Below are 14,376 nucleotides of genomic sequence, written 5' to 3' on the forward strand. Positions count from 1 at the left end.
GAGTGTATCAGCACTCGTTCCCAAGGTGTCTTGTAAATTGGCAAGATCCTTTTACATTTCGTTGTTAGGCATACCCAACTTGGTGAACCCTAAAGTGCTTTAGATATGCTAGTTTCTGGTTTATAACTTTCCTTATTTAGAAGGATATCCAAAAATACGTCTTTTTGCAAGATAACTTGTGTAAGGATCTGCCGTCCTTGATGAGGGTTTTTCTCCTTTCTCCTTGTGAATCAATCACAAGACTAAATTATTTCATACATGTTGCGCAAGTCCTGCGATGGAATAATCTATTTAGATTCTTTAAGCTGACGTATGTCAGGCCTAGGGTTTCTTCTTTTAAGAAACTTAGGGAGAAACCCTAGTTTCTTATCTTTATGAATTTATTGTCCCTACGGTAAGGAAAGTAGTCAAGTGTTTAGGATATGAATGTTTCTATGTTTAGATTGGTTCAGTTATCTTTTGGAAGGTAATATTAATCGTCTTGTCACAGTTTTACTATCCTTGTGACAATTTACTTTCCCAATCAATACAGTTTAATTTGGCATATAGCCTAATGCCAAGGTGATACAAAGAGCGACAATACTCCTTGGGACCAAAAGGCCTAGGTGTGAAATTGGTGTATACACACTTTATTAGTCCCCAAGTCCTCAAATAGCAAGTGAAAAGTATTAATAAAGTGTCATCCAGCAATCCCCCATTACATTTTCTTTCCAAATGAGTTCGTATATCTAATTTTTATACTTGTTAATTCCTAAAATTTAACTTCTGTTTTCTTTAAAGATGAACTCATGCCAAATAACAACAATTGCCTTGCTAAGATGTGCAACTAGCAAAGATAACTCCCTAGTAATTTGAGCATCGAAAGAAACCTTTCATGAATTTAGCCATTTACCATGATTCGTTGCGAAAGGAATAAGACTAATGGTGCAAGATATAATTTCTACACCTTAGGATTTAACTAAAATATATTACTATAGTAAATGGATAATCTTGCTCGTAATTTATAATGCTTGATGCAATTTGAAGAAAGCTAAGTTCTATACATTGTCATTCCTAAGCTAAACTCCTTCGTTACAAATAACTCGAACAAATATATCCTATCCTTAACATTTTTCCTTTGCATGATTGACTTAAAACCGAATTAAAGCCAAGAAGAAAAACCTAGCTTTGAGGTGAGATATCCACATGAATACCGGGGGATGACCCTCCCGCAGCTACACCTTGGACTTTCTTCGGCGGCATCGTAGTTCGAATGTGAGATAGCCTTTTCCTCTTTCTTCTGGAATTCCACCGTCTTCTCCTTCCTTCCCTTTCTTTTGTCTTTTTCCCACTCTTCCTCCTTCACTCCTTCTTTTCACTCCCTTTACTTTCCCTCCCTATCTTTTATCTCACGGCTATTTTTCCCTTACGGGATACCATCCGAGGCCATGATGATGGTTTGGATTTTTAGGTTCGGGGGGAAAATAATAATGGGGATACGGAGGATTAGGAAGAAAGCTTAGGGAGTTGTGGAAAAATGAGAGTTATGAGGGGGGTTGAAGAAGGGTTAAAAGGGTTATAAGGGGGTGAAAAAGGGCTTAGGGGAATTAAAATCGGGGTTAGGTTCCCAAAGTCTAAGGGAGGGCTTAAGGAGAAAAGGGAATTTAAAAATCCTATGGGGGGAGTTTAAAACCGGGGGAAAGGAAAAAAAAGGGGGGGAAAGGGAGGGGTGTATAACCTTGAAGGGGGGTTTTAGGTGGGGGAAAAATGGTATGAAAGGGCCCTTAGGAAGGAAATTTTTGTAAGGGGGGAAAAAGGGGCTTAAGGACGTTTCCCCTTAGAAGATTCTAAGAGCCTTAGAAGCTTATGGTGATCTGTGGCCCAGCATGTGGTCTGGACTGGGATGGCGGCCACTACACGCGGTGAGCATATGACGGCAACTACTCACGACGCAGCAAAGGCGGCTTCCACTCACGATAGGGGCATCGAGCAGAGACTCAACGGCGTGTGCAGCTGCTCCTCGATTCAGTAGCACTCCTCTCCTCTTCTCAATCACGGCAGGGTTGTCTCCTTCGGCCTCTATTCCTCAAGGCTCAGCCTCTCCTCCAGCGCCCCCCCTCGTTTAAATAGTGGAGGGGAGGGGGATCTTTCCTCCTGGCGTGTCATCACGCATGGTCCCCCTCCCTCCATAAGGCTCCACCAAGGAGCTTAATAGCTCCTTCTATTCCCCTCCCCCTCCAGCTCGTCAGTCAGCTGGAGGGATAAGGGGGGAAATTTAAAAAAAAAATCCATTAAACCAATTCATTTTTTTAAACGCGAAATATTACAATAAGTACATTGGAGTCACATTGGACGAGAACTCCTCTATTGAAAGATCATGAAGGAGAGGATTGGGGCTAGATGAAAGGCATTGTATGCACACCAACACTTTCTCACTTCATGAGCAGTGACCACTTAGATGTGACTAACTTTGTGGAAAGCCAACATAGTACTAGGACTCGCTTATGGTGCAGAAATAATGGGGGCTTAAATTAGGGCAAGTTGTGCTCATTGGAAAGACTCCTAGCAACTACTGGAATGCGATGGATTGTAGGAAAAATTGGCAACTCCACCATTGTGGGATGGTGCCCTTCACCATGAATTCCACACTCCCCTAGTTGTGGCATATTACAGTGGGTGAAGGGCATGCGCCTTAGCCAAATATCCACACCTCAAGATATGGATATGAGACTTGAAAAAACATTTAGCTCCAAAGGGAGCAAGAGGAAAGTGGACATGAGGAAACTCCACCATTGTGGGGTGGTGCCCTTCACCATGAATTCCACACTCCCCTAGTTGTGGCATATTACAGTGGGTGAAGGGCATGCGCCTTAACCAAATATCCACACCTCAAGATATGGATATGAGATTTGAAAAAACATTTAGCTCCAAAGGAAGCAAGAGGAAAGTGGACATGAGGAATGCAAACTTGAAATTGGCTGAAATGGTACCCACCCAATGCACCACTTCATGCAGTACATGCGCATGTATGGGCTAAATTATACAAATAGCATGATCACCAATCCTTGAAACCATATCTGCAATGTAAGTATGAGGACTCATCGGGCTACTTGATCCTCACAAATATTAGAAGGTAGGTGAAGCATGGGGTGGAAAGATACCTCCTATTGGCATGAACTACCAAACTAGTATTACGAGATAAGATCCACCTTAGAGGACAAAAACTTTGTTTGTGGGCTGTGGTGAGAATAGATGTACAAAATGGAAAACTACTAGGTCTAATGAGTCCTTGGGTTAAAAATTCTTCAACTTGAGTTTGAATTTCTTTCTATTCAATTTGATTATGTCGATAAGTGCTTTACATGGTGGTTGAGAACCTAGAATTAGGTCTATTTTATGATCTTCAGGATGTGTGGGTGGTAAACCAGGTGGTAAGTCAACAACAAAATAGTCTTTAAATTGTGAAAGTAATTGTGTATTCCCAGGATGCATCTTATTTTCCTTAACTTCAATTTCATTCACCCAGATTAAATAGGATTTGCTACCTTCACTACAAGGATATGGAGGCATAGCGACGGCGCTTTTCGACACAAAATAACAGTGTCGCTATTAGCGCCGCATTTGCAATGCAAATAGCGATGATACTCAGACAAAAAAAATGCAGGCCGAAACTCAAGTGTGTTATTATGCGCGAGTATACAAAAGAGAGAGTGAAAGGGATAGCGAACTCCATTTTTCATTTGAGAGAGAGAGGGAGAGAAAGAGAAGAAGAGGGAGAAGGAAAGCTTCTCACCGCCATCGTCGCCGTTCCCGAAGAAGAGGAGGAAGTGTATGGAGGGCAAAGAGGAGCCACCAAAGCCATCCTCGAGCCTTTACGGTGAGTGCATTGTTCCTTCTTGCTTTGTTTTTCAGTTTTCTCTTTTTCTTTTACTTGTTTTTGCTAAAAATCATGTGTATTGAGAGAGGGAGAGGAAATGAGAGAGGGAGAGGAAGAGAGAAAAGGAAAGAAGGAACGAGAGAGAGAGGAAGAAAACATTAAAGATAATACGGAAAGAGAGAAAGAGAGGGAGAGGGAGAGGGAGGGAGAGGAAATGAGAGAGGGAGATGAAAAGAGAAAAGGAAAGAAAAACCGAGAGAGAGAGGGAGAAAACATTTAACACAATAGGGAAAAAGAGAAAGAGAGGGAGAGGGAGAGGGAGGGAGAGAGAGAAGGAGGGAGAGGCTATTGTTATTTTTGTTGCTGTTTTATTTATTCTTTTCTTTTTTTATTGATTGTTGTTGTGGTAATGGTAGCGATAGTGGTAGTTATTGTCTAATTTCTTATTTTCTTGTTTGTTATTTTTGTGGTTATTGTAGTAGTGGTAGTGGTAGCAGTAGCAGTAGTAGATTTTTTTTTGAATTTCTTATTTTCTTGTTTGTTGTTGTTGTGGTAGTCGTAGTAGTAGTAGTAGTAGTGGTAGTGATAGTAGTAGTAGTTGTTTAATTTCTTCTCTTCTAGTTTGTTATTGTTGTGGTAGTCGTAGTCGTGGTCGTAGTTGTCATTGTCGTGATTGTAGTAGTAGTACTAGTAGTAGTAATAGTAGTTTTCTTTTTTGTTGTTGTTATAGTAGTAGTAGTTTTTTTTCTTTTATTGTTTATTGTTGTTTAGTTTTCTTGTTTAATGTTATTGTTATAGTAGTAGTAGTTTTTTCTTCTTTTCTTGTTTGTTGTTATTATAGTAGTAGTAGTAGTTGTTGTTGTTGTTGTTGTTGTTTTTTCTTCTTTTCTTGTTTATTGTAGTCGTAGTGGTAGTGGTTTGTTATTGTGGTGGTTGTAATCCTAGTCATAGTCGTAGTCGCCGTAGTCGTGGTCGTAATAGTAGTAGTAGTAGTAGTAGTAGTGGTGGTGGTGGTGGTGGTGGTGGTTTTCTTGTTTGTTGTTGTAGTGGTAGTAGTTTTTTTTCTTTTCTTGTTTATTATTGTTTAGTTTTCTGATTTGTTGTTGTTGTAGTAGTGGTAGTAGTAGTAGCTTTTTCTTCTTTTCTTATTTTCTGTTGTTGTTTTTGTTGTTGTAGTTGCTGTTGTTGTTGATTTTTCTTCTATTCTTGTTTATTGTAGTGGTAGTGGTAGTGGTAGTGAGAGAGACTTGTTGTGGTGGTCGTAGTCATCGTAGTCCTAATTATAGTACTAGTACTAGTAGTAGTAATAGTAGTTTTCTTGTTTGTTGTAGTAGTAGTAGTAGTAGTATCTTTTTTCTTTTCTTGTTTATTGTTGTTTAGCTTTCTTGTTTTTTGTAATAGTAGTAGTAGTAGTTTTTTCGTATTTTCTTGTTTATTGTTATTATAGTAGTAGTAGTTGTTGTTGTTGTTCTTCTTCTTCTTTTCTTGTTTATTATAGTAGTAGTGATAGTGGTAGTGGTAGTAGTAGTAATAATAGTTTTCTTGTTTGTTGTTGTTGTAGTAGTAGTAGTAGCCTTTTTTCTTTTCTTGTTTATTGTTGTTTAGCTTTCTTGTTTTTTGTAGTAGTAGTAGTAGTAGTAGTTTTTTCTTCTTTTCTTATTTATTGTTATTGTAGTAGTAGTAGTTGTTGTTGTTGTTCTTATTCTTCTTCTTTTCTTGTTTATTATAGTGGTAGTTGTAGTAATAGTAGTTTTCTTGTTTGTTGTAGTAGTAGTAGTAGTAGCTTTTTTTCTTTTCTTGTTTATTGTTGTTTAGTTTTCTTGTTTTTTGTTGTAGTAGTAATAGTAGTGGTAGTAGTTTTTTCTTCTTTTCTTGTTTATTGTTATTGTAGTAGTTGTTGTTGTTGTTCTTCTTCTTCTTCTTCTTCTTCTTCTTCTTCTTTTCTTGTTTATTATAGTGGTAGTGGTAGTGGTAGTGATAGTCATCGTAGTCATGGTTATAGTAGTAGTAGTGGTTTTCTTGTTTGTTGTTGTTGTAGTAATAGTTTTTTCTATTTTCTTGTTTATTGTTGTTTAGTTTTCTTGTTTGTAGTAGTAGTAGTAGTAGTAGTAGTAGTAGTAGTAGTAGTAGTAGTAGTAGTAGTAGTAGTAGTAGTAGTAGTAGTAGTAGTAGTAGTAGTAGTAGTAGTAGTAGTAGTAGTAGTAGTAGTAGTAGTAGTAGTAGTAGTAGTAGTAGTAGTAGTAGTAGTAGTAGTAGTAGTAGTAGTAGTAGTAGTAGTAGTAGTAGTAGTAGTAGTAGTTGTTGTTGTTGTTGTAGTAGTAGTTGTTGTTGTTGTAGTAGTTGTTGTTGTTGTGGTCGTGGTCGTGGTCGTGGTCGTGGTCGTGGTCGTGGTCGTGGTCGTGGTCGTGGTCGTGGTCGTGGTCGTGGTCGTGGTGGTAGTAGTAGTAGTAGTAGTAGTAGTAGTAGTAGTAGTAGTAGTAGTAGTAGTTGTTGTTGTTGTTGTTGTTGTTGTTGTTGTTTTATCTTCTTTTCTTTTTTATTTTAGTGATAGTGGTAGTGATAGAGAGAGAGAGAGATGTTTGATTGAAGAAAATTGGTAGTAGAGAGATATATGTTTTGTTAAAGGAAATGAGAGAGAGGGAGGAAGAGAAAAATGAATAAGGAACGAGAGAGAGGGAATAAACATACAGCATTATAAAGAAAGAGAAAAAGAGAGAGAGATGGAAGGAGAGGAGATAATGAATGGATAAAAAACAAAGAGAGAGTGGTGGCTAGGTCTAGTGACGTACGATACAATACCACGAGACGGGAAACACTCCGACATACGTTAATTTGTGGGTGGGTGGAAACTTTACATACATTAATTTTTGCTGAGTTACAATAGAATAAATCCCTTCTCAAGCAATTCAAGAAAGAAAAAAAGAATGATAACAAAAAAAAATTGTTTGTCATAAATGTAGACCAAATGGAAAACGATGAAGGTCATGATATTCAAGATCGTGAGGCGTATCTTAATCATTGTTCCCATGCCCCTGCTCTCAATGTAAGCTAGCAAGTAGGCAAAAACGTCGATTGTCTATAGAACACGTACAACGCTTCGATGAGTTTCAATCTGAGATCACTGATCAAAGGATCTTGGATTTTGAGTAAACGGTAAGAAAAGTTTATATCAATCATGCATTGTATTCGCAAGCTAATTGAATACCATATACAAAAAGATTGGGTATGGCTAGAAAATTTTCTATCTAGGGAGGTGAAGTCTCGTCCCAAGGAGAAGTGCACAATTTGCGGCCAATTAGAAGAGTTCCTGGGCATGCAATGGATGGAGTGCCTGAGCCAATCCACCACTTGGAAGGTACTACCCAATCTATACTGTCAATACCAGAGGAGACATGCAGCCTTCGAGACTTACTTGTTGAGATGACAAGCTCAACACATGTGGACATTGATGACGGACCGCCTAGTTAGATGGGTCCACACGTCTATACTTAGCATATCGATGGTCATTATGACTCTCACATGGCCACTGACTCATTACTTATTATATTCAGATTGTTACACCTATTTACAGTTGGCATAGTTATAGTGCCAATCGACTAGTGTAGTCGATTATGCATTGTTTTGCTTAGTAGACCACTTTCCTTTATGTTGTATCTAATCTATACTTTATGTACATTGTAAAGTGTGTGAAAGAAGAAGAAGAAACTAGCAACAAAAGGTTTTGGCCTCCATCTCTCTTTTTGTCTCTTGACTAAGCTTCTCCTTGTGCATTCTGTGTGTGTCCAGTGTAGCATCTTGAGCAAGTCTCCCCACCACGCGATTCTTGACATTACCTACAATATTGGAGCCTGAGATGGAGTGAATGATCGATGCATTGATTCCCATGGATGTCGAGACTTCTGATCCGCTTAGAGAGGAAGCATGCATTGTTGAGAGAGGGAGAGAGAGTACGAGAGAGATACACAAGACATGCTCCCAAAGAATGATTCATATTGATGTAGAGTTAGTATATATAGGTGAGACCCAAGTCAAATGAGAGATGATATTGTAACATCCCCACTCAAACAAATGTCTCTAGTTGCGAGTGAAAAAACCCTTGGGGAGAAGAAGGGAAAAATCCGAGCCCCTACACATACCTACGATACAAAAATGATTTACTATAAAGTTTTCTTGAATACAGTGATACATGCCTCAATCAGTGAGACAAGATCTTGGAAAAATACCAAGTGCATATCTTAATGAACTAAAGCAAGCTTCACTAAGATCTTTTGTGAAGATGTCTGCAACCATTTGATCATTGGGACAATGCTCCACCATAATGGAACCTTTCTTGACTTCATGTCGAACATAATGATAATGAATAGCAATATGCTTTGATTTACTATGTTGTGTATAGTCTTTGGTAAGACTAATAGCACTTTGGTTGTCACATCGAAGAGGTGTACTAGATGATGAATGATGTCCCAAATCTTCAAGTCAAAGCCAAACTAGCTCGCGAGCTGCTAATGATGCAGCAACATATTTGGCCTCAGTTGTAGAAACCGCAACACATCGTTGTTTCTTGCTAGACCAAGAAACCAAACATCCATTTACAAAGAAACAATTCCCACTTTTAGATCGTATGGATAAATGTGAACTTGCCCAATCAGCATCTGTATATCCAATAAGGTCAAGAGAAGTTCAAGAAGATAAAGAGGAATCCTCTCAACAACGATAAATAAGACCAAACTCCTTAGTACCCTTGAGGTACTTAAGAATATGTTTTGCAGCACTCCAATGAATAGTGGAAGGGGAAGAAAGATACTGTCCCAAAAAGTTAGCTGCAAATAAAATATTTGGTCTTGTGTTTAAACCAATAAATTGAAGACAACCAACAAGATTAGCAAAAGGTTGATGAATGGCTGATTCTTCATTGCGTGTTGTAGATGTATCCTTGGTAGAGCTCGAAAGAATGGGAGTGTTGGCAAAATGTGCATTTGTAAACCCAAACTTCTTAATAATATCATTAATTAACTTTGTCTGGTGAAGAAGAAGAATGCCTTGTTGTCGGTGTCATTGAACTTGAATACCCAAACAAGAATGTATCTCACCAAGATCCACTATTTCAAATGCAATCGATAAAAGCTTCTTCATAGCATCCAAGAAAGAAATATTATTTAACACAAGAATAGTATCATCAACATATAAAGCAAGAATAATAAGACATTTGTCTTCCCTTTTGATGTAAAGATTTGGGTCAACAAAACATGCAACAAAACCTTTAGATGTAAGGAACTGATAAATCTTAATATACCAAGCATGAGAGGCTTGCTTCAATCCATATAATGCACGATCAAGCTGGCATACAAGATGCTCCTTTCCTACAATCATAAAACCTTCAGGTTGCTCCATATAGATTTCTTCTTCAAGATCTCCATTGAGAAAAGTCATTTTAGCATCCATTTGGTGAATTTCTAGATCAAATAGTGTTGCAAAAGCCAAAAGCATACGAACAGTTGTGGAGCACACAACGGGAGAAAATGTTTCTTGATAATCTACTCCTGCAATCTGTGAGTAACCTTTTGCAACAAGTCGTGCTTTGAACTTATCAAATGAGCCATCAGCTTTGGTCTTGGTTTTATAAACCCATTTACATTTGATAGGAACACGATTTGGGGGGAGTTCAGTAAGAATCCATGTACCTTTGGAGATTAAAGAATCGTATTCATCTTGCATAGCTTCTTGCCATTGATCTCCCTTTGAGATGAATTGATAGCTTCCATATACGATATTGGATCCTCTTGGACAGACATAGCATCATCAAAGACATCATATTCAATAGAATAAAATCCATGCTTTATCTCAATAGGAAGATCGACATATATCTCCAAATTTTCATGAACCGTCTTTGGAGGTAAAGGAGGTTTATGATCATCAGAATTAGTAGACTCACAAAGCAAGTAAGGAAATGCACTAAGCAAAGATTGTGTATCATCTGAAACATCAGACGACCATGTGTCACCCATAGTCTTCTCATCAAATATAGCATCACGACTAATGATAACCTTTTGAGTAGAAGGATCATTAAATTTGTAACCTTTGGAATGATCTGAATAACCAAGAAAAATAACCTTCAAACCTAGAGGATCCAACTTATGTCGAGTGTCCTTGGGCACATGAATATAAGCAATGCAGCCAAATGTGAGAAAGTGAGAGACTGAAGGTGTCTTCCCTGTCCAGATTGTTATACAAATTTTACTAGCAAGTGTAGTTGTTGGAAGATGATTTTGAATAAAAATGGCTGTTAGAAGTGCTTCAATCCAAAACTTTCGAGACAAACTAGAGTGTATAAGCATTCAACATATAGCATTAAGAATAGTGCGATTTTTGCACTTAGCAACACCATTTTTCCTGAGGGGAATAAGGAACTGTAAACTCATGATGAATACCTTGATCCTTACAGAAGTCATTAAATAGATTGGATACATATTCACCGCCATTGTCACTGTGAAGAGTCTTTATAGAGAATCCAGTTTGAAGCTCCACACTTATCTTGTATTGTTTAAATATAGATAAAGCCTCAGACTTAAGTCGAAGAACATAGACATATGTGTACCATGAGAAATCATCAATGAAAGTTATAAAATATTGATATTGAGACTTTGAGGCAAGAAAAGGACCACAAATATCGGTATGACCTAGATCCAAGAGAGCACAGGAATGTGATGAAGTAGAAGTGTGGAAAGGCGAACGATGGTGTTTTCCAAGTGCATATTACTCACATATTCCCATACTTGGATGATATTTCAGATCCATACCTTGCACAAGACCATGACGATGAAGATTAAGAATTTTGGCAAAATCGGAGTGTGCAAATCGTTGATGCCATAATTTGCAGTTTGCATCTCTAGGGGCAGTAACAACATTTGCAACCGTATCATTCAATGATAGCTCAAATAGATTACCATGTCGAGGAGCCACTGCTATAGTATGTTCGTCTTTCTGTATATGACATTGATTATGATCAAAGCCAACAAACAAACCAAGATCAACTAGACGAGCAATAGAAAGAAGATTTCTTTGCAAATCTGGAACATGAAGAACTCCTCTTAATATTCTAGTGGATGAAAGAGTCCCCAGATATAAATCACCCACTTGTTTGACTTGTCGTATCATCCGCAAGGTAAACAAACTTCTTGACAGGAAGAGAATGATAATTGTGAAGCCAGTGCGATTGGTATGTCATGTTTCTAGTGGCACCTGAATCAACAATGAATAGAGAACCATCATGAACATGAAGTATATTTTTTGGAGAGATATCATGATGGACGAAATTGAGCTCCTGATGAGTATGATCATCATCAGTTGTAGTTTGTTGAACAATATAAGCTCGAGAACTTTCTTCATCATATTTTCGTTTATAACAATGACGAAATGGATGATCTGTATGTGCACAGTAATCACAAGGAGGAAAACTTTTGGACGAGCGAGGTTGCTTTGTAGTAACTCCATGCTCCTCATCATATTGAGGTGCCCAGCAATCAGAAGCCACATGGCCTTTCTTATCACAATAAGAACAATGTTTGTTAGGATAAGAAAGATGAGAAGATTTACCACCTTGATTAGGGCATCCACCCTGCTGAAAATGTAAAGCAGGACGCTTGCGAGCAACAAAAGCAGCATCAAAATCTCTTTGTTTGCAAGTGACCAAAACAGCATCAGATTTTTCCAAATGATGCTCATGACGTTGAGAATATTCAATAAGAGATATATATGCTTTGTCAAAGTGGATATCATCCTTCTTAGACAAAATAGTGATGATATTGTCATATAAAGGATCTTTGAAGGTATGCAGAAGTTGAGTAACAATCTAAGTTTTAGCAACAGGAGCGCCGGCAGCACCAAGCTGATTGATAATGTCTTTAAAAGCCTTGATATGAGAGTGCATAGAAGTACCAACCTTATATTGAAGATTCTTCAAACAAATTTGGAGATATAAAATTTCGGTGACCGATTTCTTCTCAAACGTTGAGATAAGATACTCCCAAACAGCATGAGAGGTTTCCAGATGAAAGACATCCAACATAAATGAGTCAGGAAGTGTAGACAATATATAACGACGAGCCGCTTTGTCATGACGAATCCAATCAGTATGATCAATTTTCCATTGTTCAAATAATGGGCCATCAGTAATCAGAGAATTGTCATTCATCACATCAATAGGTTGAAGTGGGCAAGACAAGTCGCTCAAAACAATCTCAAATAATTCATCACCTTCAATAATTAGCATTATCTTTGCTTTCCACCTAGGAAAGCCTTGTCCTTGGAAGAAGGGAACCGAATGTTCGCTAGACGGATATCCATTAACAATTACGTAATTGGAAGAAGGGAACCGAACGTTCACCAGACGGATATCCTTGGAAGAAGGGAACCGAACATTCGCCAGATGGATATCCGTTAACAATTACGTAATTGGCCATGCATGTATCTCGAGAGAAAACAAATAAGATGAGATCGTAGAATCTGCAAACCATGAACAAGATGAGCATAGTTGAGACGCGTGACAATCAAAATAGGGAGATGCATGTAAGAACGACGAAAAGTATTGAGTGACTAAAAAGAAAGCCCGAAATAGAGAGACGTAACGTGCAAGACAAGATGACGTGTATAAGAAAAGTGCTATTTCAGTCGGACAAAGAACCTGAACGCGAATAAAACATCGCTAAAAATAGCAAGATGTTTGCTTGTCGTAATCAACGTCATTAACGAAGACGAGCAATTAACAAACTGTAATTGGGGATTAATGAACTGCAATTAGAATTACAATTTTAAATAAAGAATCGCAGATTGGAGCAGAATTGCTGTCTTGAATCCTGAACTATCATAACTTTTGATCCAGAACTCCAATTGATAAGCGGTTTTGACAAGATTCGAGAGCACGATGAGAGCTATGCACCCAGACCTGGTTCTTCCTTGTTGTTGCTACGCATCCATAGCTCTGATACCATGTTGAGAGAGAGAGAGAGAGTACGAGAGAGATACACAAGACATGCTCCCTAAGAATGATTCATATTGATGTAGAGTTAGTATATATAGGTGAGACCCAAGTCAAGTGAGAGATGATATATATAGTTGTAACATGCATACCATTATATGATGGGTGCCGAGTATCTCACTTGAAGACAGTGCTTGTACTCCTAAGTGTGCAAGCAAAATATAGGTGGAGCATTTCGAGTGTGACCGAGTTAATCAAGTACCTTGTACATAGACTTTGTTGATTTCTTTTCGGCGCCATCATTAAAAACATTTGTTCTTTTTCAAGGTGTTTTATGATTTTTTTTAGGTTACTGAAGTATCATATATTACCACTTACAAATACCATGCCTGATTCTTGTGATGATGCATGACATGTTTTATGAAAGCTTGGCATGGACTACAATAGCATCCATGCATGTATCAATGATTGCATACTATTTCGAGGAGAATATGAGACTATGCAGACATGTCCAAAGTGTGGATCTCATAGGTATCGACAAGATTTGCAAGGGCAAACTGTCCCTCAAAAATTTCTTAGACAGTTTTTGCTTATCCCCCGCATAAACCACATGTTTCTTACATCCGACATGGCAAGCTTGACAACATGGCATACGCAGCATAGGTCCATAGATGGAGTTCAACAAATATCAGCAGATTCACACGTATGGAGCCACATTGACTCTACCTTCCCAGGGTTTGTCCGAGAGCCAAGGAATCTTCGCCTCGGTCTTGCAATCGATGGCGTGAACCCATTCAGTCTGTGCTTAACTTCTTACAGCGTGTGGCCTATAATCCTTGTCAACTACAATATACCTCCATGGCTCTCTACGAAGAAAGGATATCTCATCCTTAGCTTACTCATTCTTGGCCGCTACAAAGTCAAAAATATGGACATGTTTCCTCGTCCATTAGTCGATGAGCTTAAGAATTTGTGGGAGGAGGGGTCACCGTGCAAGATATGAGCAAGCACAATGGTTGATAGTCCACCAATATTCGAGCCATTCTCATGTGGACAATGCATGACTTTTTGGGATTCGGAGAGTGCTCAGGTAAGTAGGCTTCTGTTCTTGTTGGTAATATCTATCATAGCACGTTCAAGTTTGTATTCACTGGATAGAGGTGTTGGGACAGGTCTAGTTACCTCGGGTTATCATGCATGTCCATTGTGCAAGCCACACTTCAAAAGTTCTTAGACACTTTCTGCTTATCCCCCGCATAAACCACATGTTTTGTACGTCTGGCATGGCAAGCTTGACAACGTGGCATGTGCAGCATAGGTCCACAGATGGAGTTCAACAGTGGATTCACGCACATGGAGCCACATTGACTCTACCTTCCTAGGCTTTGCGCGAGAGCCAAGGAATCTTTGGCTCAGTCTTGCAATATGGATGGCATGAACCCATTCCATCTATGCTTAACTTCTTACAACATGTGGCCTCCTATAGTCCTTGTCAACTACAATATCCCTCCATGGCTTTCTACGAAGAAAGGACATCTCATCCTTA

This window comes from Lygodium microphyllum, chromosome 17, assembly GCF_053477565.2.
Source record: "Lygodium microphyllum isolate KBCC chromosome 17, Lygodium_microphyllum_v1.1.10, whole genome shotgun sequence".
NCBI lineage: Eukaryota > Viridiplantae > Streptophyta > Polypodiopsida > Schizaeales > Lygodiaceae > Lygodium > Lygodium microphyllum.